Consider the following 7,668-nt stretch of genomic DNA (forward strand, 5'->3'; position numbering starts at 1 on the left):
AAACTTCTGGAACCTTTATTTCTGGCATCTCTGCAGCCACAATTTCTTTAAAGGGAAGGTGCGAGCTGGAAAAAAATAAGATCTACTTACCTGGGGCTTCCTCCAGCTCCTGGCAGCCTGGGAGCAGAGCTGTGGCGAGGGACACAAAAGCTGCCAGGAGCTGGAGGAAGCCCCTGGTAAGTAGATGTAGATCTTATTTTTTTTTATCCAGCTCGCACCTTCCCTTTTAAGAAAAGTGTACCAAAACCCGAGCAGTGGCATGGCGGAGGTGGATCAAGGGCTAAATAGTCCGCAAATATTGTATTTTACACAAAGGCTTTCTGTTCATGTGTAAATGCCAAAAATCACATATTGGGCTTGATTCACTAAACCGTGATAACTCATATCATGGCCGTTTTCGCGTGCGTTTTCGCGCAATCACTAATTTTTGTGTGCAATCGCAAATTTTTGTGCGCAATCACGAATTTTCGCACAAAAATGGCTTCGGTTTTGGCTATGCGAAAACTGCCATGATATGAGTTATCACGGTTTAGTGGATCAAGCCCATAGTTTCTAGATTTTACTACGTATGCCAATCAAGAATCACTGAGGGCTGGTGCACACCGAGCGGCTTTTTCAGCGTTTCTGCAGCCGCTTGCGGCTGCGGATCCGCTTGGTCAATGTATCTCAATGGGGTGGTGCACACCAGAGCGTTTTGCAGAAACGAAAAATGCTGAGGTGAGGCATTTTTTGGATTTCGGATGCGTTTCTGCCTCAATGTTAAGTATAGGAAAAACGCAAACCGCTCTGAAAAACGCCTGTTCAGAGCGGTTTTGCCGGCGTTTTTGTTACAGAAGCTGATCAGTAACAGCTTTACTGTAACAATACATGAAATGTACTATACTGAAATCCGCTGCAGCAATCCGCAAAACGCTAGCAAAACGCCATAGAAAAATAGGAAAAAGCGTTTCAAAATCTGCTAGCGCATTTTGCGGATCTGCTAGCGGGTTTTGGTGTGCACCAGCCCTAACAGAGAACAAAAATGTGCGGGACACTGTAAATGAGTATTATTCTTTTTACCACACACTGACTGTCTAATATGACTGAAAGTAATACACAGTTGCACAATAAGGAGTGTTTCTGTAACTACGTATGCTATTCAACAATCAGTAAGCAAGAACAAAAATGTGCGGAACACTAAATTCATTTTTTTTTACCACGCACTGACTGATAGGACTGAAAGTAACGCACAGTTAGGTGACAGTTAGTGACAGCATGATAGAATTGTGACACAGTCAACTGCACACTACACTGTATACAGGTATTGCTACACCACAATGCAACAACAAAATTAGTGGTGCTCATCACGGCCTCGTAATCACGGCATAGCCATGATCACGAGGCCTTTTTCCCAATTCCGATATCGTGATCCGAATCCGTGATCGGCTGCAATCATGGGTTCTGATCACGGATTCAGCCGGTATTACTCGAATTCTAGCCGTGATCACGACTTGGAATCCGTGATTGGGGAAATGACGTCACTGGGCCAATCAGAGGCCCCCAGCCTAGGCCCTAGCAACCAATCATAGGAGAGGAGGCTCTGCCCTCCCCTCCTGTATATAAAGCGGCGGCCCTTGCAGGAGCTCCGTCCTTGCTAGACTCTGTGGACTGAGAGCATCTCCAGACCATATTTTTACACAGCAAGAGCGCTTTTAGTGTAAAACACAGCGTTTTAATTCATTGTATTGCAATATTACTGTATTTGATACTTGTATTTAGTTAGCCAGCCAGTGATTAACTTAACTACTTGAAGGACAACTGAAGCGAGATGGACATGGAGGCTGCCATATTTCCCTTTAAGCAATACCAGTTGCCTGGCTATCCTGCTGACTCTCTGCCTCTAATATGTTTAGCTATAGACCATATATAGACCATATATATATATATATATATACCAAGCATGCAGCAGATCAGGTGTTTTTGACATTATTGTCAGATCTGACAAGATTGGATGCATGCTTGTTTCTGGTGTTATTCAGACAGACACTACTGCAGCCAAATACATCAGCAGGGCTGCCATGCAACTGGTATTGTTTAACAGGAAATAAATATGGCAGCCTCCTTATACTTCTTACTACAGTTGTGCTTTAAGTTAGTTGTAGAACTTGTAGTCACTAGTCAGTGTAGTCGGTGACAGAGTTGTACTGTAGTGTGCAGTAGCTTAGCTGTGCTTGGTGCAGGCAGGCACTAGGCCTGTAGGTATGGAGGGTAGGGTTAGGGATTGGGTTAGTCAGTGTACTGTTAGTACTCAGTGTAGTGTCACACTACTCTACTATTATCCAGCAGCACCATCCCAGCACTGTGTCCCTTTGTCAGTGTCTGAATCTGCTACTGCCTGTAGTGTGACAGTCAGACTCTGTGTGCACTGTTGTGTAATTCACTTGTTCCTACATAGAGCGTGACTGTATTTAAATTGTAGACACACGTCTTTTCAGTACTTGTGCCGTCTGTCACACTACTCTACTATTATCCAGCAGCAGCAGCCCAGCACTGTGTCCCCTTGTCAGTGTCTGAATCTGCTACGCCCTGTAGTGTGACAGTGTGAACTGTTGTGTAGTTCACTTGTTCCTACATACAGCGTGACTGTATTTGTAGACAGCAGGTCTTATTTTCAGTACTTGCACCGTCTGTCACAGTCTGTGTTCCCACCGCCAGGGTCCACGGATGTTGTAATGTTTGGGGGGCATTTTCATGCTGTGGTACCACCCATCAGGTGCCATGGCCTTCTGTGCTGCTGCTGATGACACACCTTAGTCCTCCTGCTGCTGCTGTTGTATTTCCTTCCTGCAGTCTGTGTTCCCACCGCCAGGGTCCACGGATGATGTAATTTTTGGGTGGCATTTTCATGCTGTGGTACCACCCATCTGGTGCCATGGCCTTCTGTGCAGCTGCTGAGTGCTGATGACACACCTTAGTCCTCCTGCTGCCGCATTTCCCTCCTGCAGTCTGTGTTCCTACCACAAGGGTTCACGGACAACTCTGCTGCCATGTCATTGCTGTCGCTGCAAAAAAATGGTACCTTCAATCAGCAGGGAGGGAAGGGACGCAGGCGGGGAGTGGCGACCTAGAGGAGGCGGGTGAGTGGCGAGATTGATAGGCAGATATAAACAGCCGGCTGGCGACACGCTACGTGTCGCCAGCACAGTGTTTGATCTATGGGGGGCAGAGCAGAGTGCAGGGGGGCCATGGAGAGACGCCGTATAGCAACAGGGGCTGGGTATTATATGCAGTCCCAGCCTCTGTGTCCTATTAGGATTCTTAGAACCCACCTTGGGTTCTCTTTAAAGTCAATTCCAGATCACGGCCATGATCACGGATTTCACTTGGAATCATGGCCGTTACGACGAGTCAAGTCAGAATCACAATCACGGCTCATCCGGAATCCGATACTGCCGTGATCGGAATTACTCGGATCCGTGATTGGGCGCATACGAGCACCACTGGAAAATATCTGTACAGCAACAGCACACAGGAGGGTCAATGTTAGTACACTAAATTACATTTTGGGTCAGGATGAGTCTCGGGGGTCCCCACCTGGTGCACCTAGGAAGCAGCTACTACACAGTACAATATCACAGTACAGCATATCTAAAGGTGCCCATTAACGGTACAATTTTTTCACTAAATGCCATCTTTCGGTGCGATTTAAATGATTGTAAGTAATCTGAAGGCAATTATCGATTGTTCACATTTACTGAATGATTCTTTCTTCAAATTCGATCATAAAATCCAACTTTCGGATAGATTTTATCCTAGTTAGCAATCAACCAAAGAATCATTATCGATTGCCTTTATAAACATTGAATATTCAATATAATTCTATCATAAAAATTGCATCGAAAGATCGCATTTGGTGAAAAAATTGTACCGTTAATGGGCCTGTCCCTGTATCTGAAGCAGTAGCTCCTCACACTACACTGACTACAGGGAAAATAAAAATGGCTGACAGAATTGTGCCTTTTCTAGAGGGGTGAGTGGCCCGGATGGTGATCAGGTCAGATTGACGGTCCTGTCCCACCTGACTTCAAGGGTCAAAGAAAAGCCCTATAGGAAAGTATAGGACAGACACAAATGACCTGTACTGTTTACCACAAAGACAAGCTGGCAAACGTCAACTGTTCGTCTGGCAAGTGGTCCTGCCATCGCTACTTTTAAACAAGTCATTTTCTGGGTAGCATGGTGGAAATGTGGTCTGCACTCTTTCTTGTACCACTACTGTTCCAGTTTCCAACCCCAGCAGAGCAATATTATACATAGAGTTTGAATATTCTTTCCATGCTTTCATGGGTTTCTTCTTACATCCCAAAACAGACTAGTAGACTTCCCCAAACAACTGACAATAGAAAGACGTAAGGACGTTAAATAGCGAGACCCTTTTAGGGGCAACTAGCGACTCTAGTCTACAATGTAAAGTGATGTGGTCAACCTAGTTATCAGTGTAGCATGTTGCTGAGTCAGGAACCCTGTGATGGGAGTCATCATAGCATAGTTATCAGTGTAGTATGTCGCTGAGCCAGGTAGCCTTTGATGGGGTCATAGCATAGTTATCAGTGTGGCATGTCGCTGAGCCAGACAGCCTGTGATGATGGTCATAGCATAGTTATCACTGTGGCATGCTGCAGAGCCAGGTAGCCTGTGATGGGGTCATCATAGCATAGTTATCAGTGTGGCATGTCGATAAGCCAGGCAGCCTGTGATGGGGGTCATCATAGCATATTGATCAGTGTAGCATGTTGCAGAGCCAGGCAGCCTGTAATAGGGGTCATAGCATAGTTATCAATGTAGCATGTTGCTGAGCCAGGCAGCCTGTGATGAGGGTCATCATAGCATAGTTATCAGTGTAGCATGTTGCTGAGCCAGGCAGCCTGTGATGGGGGTCATCATAGCATAGTTATCAAAGTAGCATGTTGCAGAGCCAGTCAGCCTGTGATGGGGGTCATCATAGCATAGTTATCAGTGTAGCATGTTGCAGAGCCAGGTAGCCTGTGATGGGGGTCATAGCGTAGTCAGGCAGCCTGTGATGGGAGTCATAGCATAGTTTTCAATGTAGCATGTTGCAGAGCCAGGCAGCCTATGATGAGGTCATAGCATAGTTATCAGTGTGGCATGTTGCAGAGCGAAGCAGCCTGTGTTGGAGGTCATCATAGCATAGTTATCAGTGTAGCATGTTGCTGAGCAAGGCAGCCTGTGATGGGGGTCATCATAGCAAAGATATCAGTGTAGCATGTTGCAGAGCCAGGCAGTCTGTGATGGGGGTCTTAGCGTAGTCAGGCAGCCTGTGATGGGGTCATAGCATAGTTATCAATGTAGCATGTTGCAGAGCCAGGCAGCCTGTGATGGGGTCATACCATAGTTATCAGTGTAGCATGTTACTGAGCCAGGCAGCCTGTGATGGGGTCATCAGATTATTATTATTATCATAGCATAGTTATCAGTGTGTCATGTTTCTGAGCCAGGCAGCCTGTGATGGGGGTCATCACAGCATAGTTAATAGTTATCAGTGTAGCATGTTGCTGAGCCAGGCAGCCTGTGATGGGGTCATCATAGCATTGTTATCAGTGTAGCATGTCGCTAAGTCAGGCAGCCTGTTCTGGGGTCATCATAGCATTGTTATCAGTGTAGCATGTTGCTGAGCCAGGCAGCCTGTGATGGGGTCATCATAGCATAGTTAATAGTTATCAGTGTAGCATGTTGCTGAGCCGGGCAGCCTGTGATGGGTTCATCTTAGCATAGTTATCAGTGTAGCATGTCGCTGAGCCAGGCAGCCTGTGATGGGGTCATCATAGCATAGTTAACAGTGTAGCATGTCGCTGACCCAGGCAGCCTGTGATGGAATCATCATAGCAGTTATCAGTGTAGCATGTTGCTGAGCCAGGCAGCCTGTAATAGGGGTCATAGCATAGTTATCAATGTAGCATGTTGCTGAGACAGGCAGCCTGTGATGTGGGTCATCATAGCATAGTTATCAGTGTAGCATGTTGCTGAGCCAGGCAGCCTGTGATTAGTTTATCTTAGCATAGTTATCAGTGTAGCATGTTGCAGAGCCAGGCAGCCTGTGATAGGGGTCATTGCATAGTTATCAGTGTGGCATGCTGCAGAGCCAGGCAGCCTGTGATGTGGGTCATCATAGCATAGTTATCAGTGTAACATGTTGCTGAGCCAGGCAGCCTGTGATGGGGGTCATAGCATAGTTATCAGTGTGGCATGCTGCAGAGTCAGGTAGCCTGTGATGAGGTCATAGCATAGTTATCAGTGTGGCATGTCGCTGAGCCAGGCAGCCTGTGATGAGGGTTATGGCATACTTATCAGTGTGGCATGCTGCAGAGCCAGGTAGCCTGTGATGGGGGTCATCATAGCATAGTTATCAGTGTAGCATGTTGCTGAGCCAGGCAGCCTGTGATGGGGGTAATCACAGCAGTTATCAGTGTGGCATGTTGCAGAGCCAGGCAGCCTGTGATAGAGGTCATAGCATAGTTATCAATGTAGCATGTTGCTGAGCCAGGCAGCCTGTGATGGGGGTCATCATAGCATAGTTATCAGTGTAGCATGTTGCTAAGGCAGGCAGCCTGTGATGGGGGTCATCATAGCATAGTTATCAGTGTAGCATGTTGCAGAGCCAGGCAGTCTGTGATGGGGGTCATAGCGTAGTCAGGCAGCCTGTGATGGGAGTCATAGCATAGTTATCAATGTAGCATGTTGCAGAACCAGACAGCCTATGATGGGGTCATAGCATAGTTATCAGTGTGGCATGTTGCAGAGCGAAGCAGCCTGTGTTGGAGGTCATTATAGTATACGGTAGTTATCAGTGTAGCATGTTGCTGAGTCAGGCAGCCTGTGATGGGGTCATAGCATAGTTATCAATGTAGCATGTTGCAGAGCCAGGCAGCCTGTGATGGGGTCATCAGATTATTATTATTATCATAGCATAGTTATCAGTGTGTCATGTTGCTGAGCCAAGCAGCCTGTGATGGGGTCATCATAGCATAGTTATCAGTGTGGCATGTCGCTAAGTCAGGCAGCCTGTTCTGGGGTCATCATAGCATTGTTATCAGTGTAGCATGTTGCTGAGCCAGGCAGCCTGTGATGGGTTCATCTTAGCATAGTTATCAGTGTAGCATGTCGCTGAGCCAGGCAGCCTGTGATGGGGTCATCATTGCATAGTTATCAGTGTAGCATGTTGCTAAGCCAGGCAGCCTGCAATAGGGGTCATAGCATAGTTATCAGTGTAGCATGTTGCTGAGCCAGGCAGCCTGTGATGAGGGTCATCATAGCATAGTTATCAGTGTAGCAAGTTGCAAAGCCAGGCAGCCTGTGATGGTGGTCATCATAGCATAGTTATCAGTGTAGCATGTTGCAGAGCCAGGCAGTCTGTGATGGGGGTCATAGCGTAGTCAGGCAGCCTGTGATGGGAGTCATAGCATAGTTAACAGTGTAGCATGTCGCTGACCCAGGCAGCCTGTGATGGGATCATCATAGCAGTTATCAGTGTAGCATGTTGCTGAGCCAGGCAGCCTGTAATAGGGGTCATAGCATAGTTATCAATGTAGCATGTTGCTGAGCTAGGCAGCCTGTGATGGGCGTCATTGCATAGTTATCAATGTAGCATGTTGCTGAGCCAGGCAGCCTGTG

The sequence above is a fragment of the Hyperolius riggenbachi genome, chromosome 3 (assembly GCF_040937935.1).
Source record: "Hyperolius riggenbachi isolate aHypRig1 chromosome 3, aHypRig1.pri, whole genome shotgun sequence".
NCBI classification, from domain to species: domain Eukaryota; kingdom Metazoa; phylum Chordata; class Amphibia; order Anura; family Hyperoliidae; genus Hyperolius; species Hyperolius riggenbachi.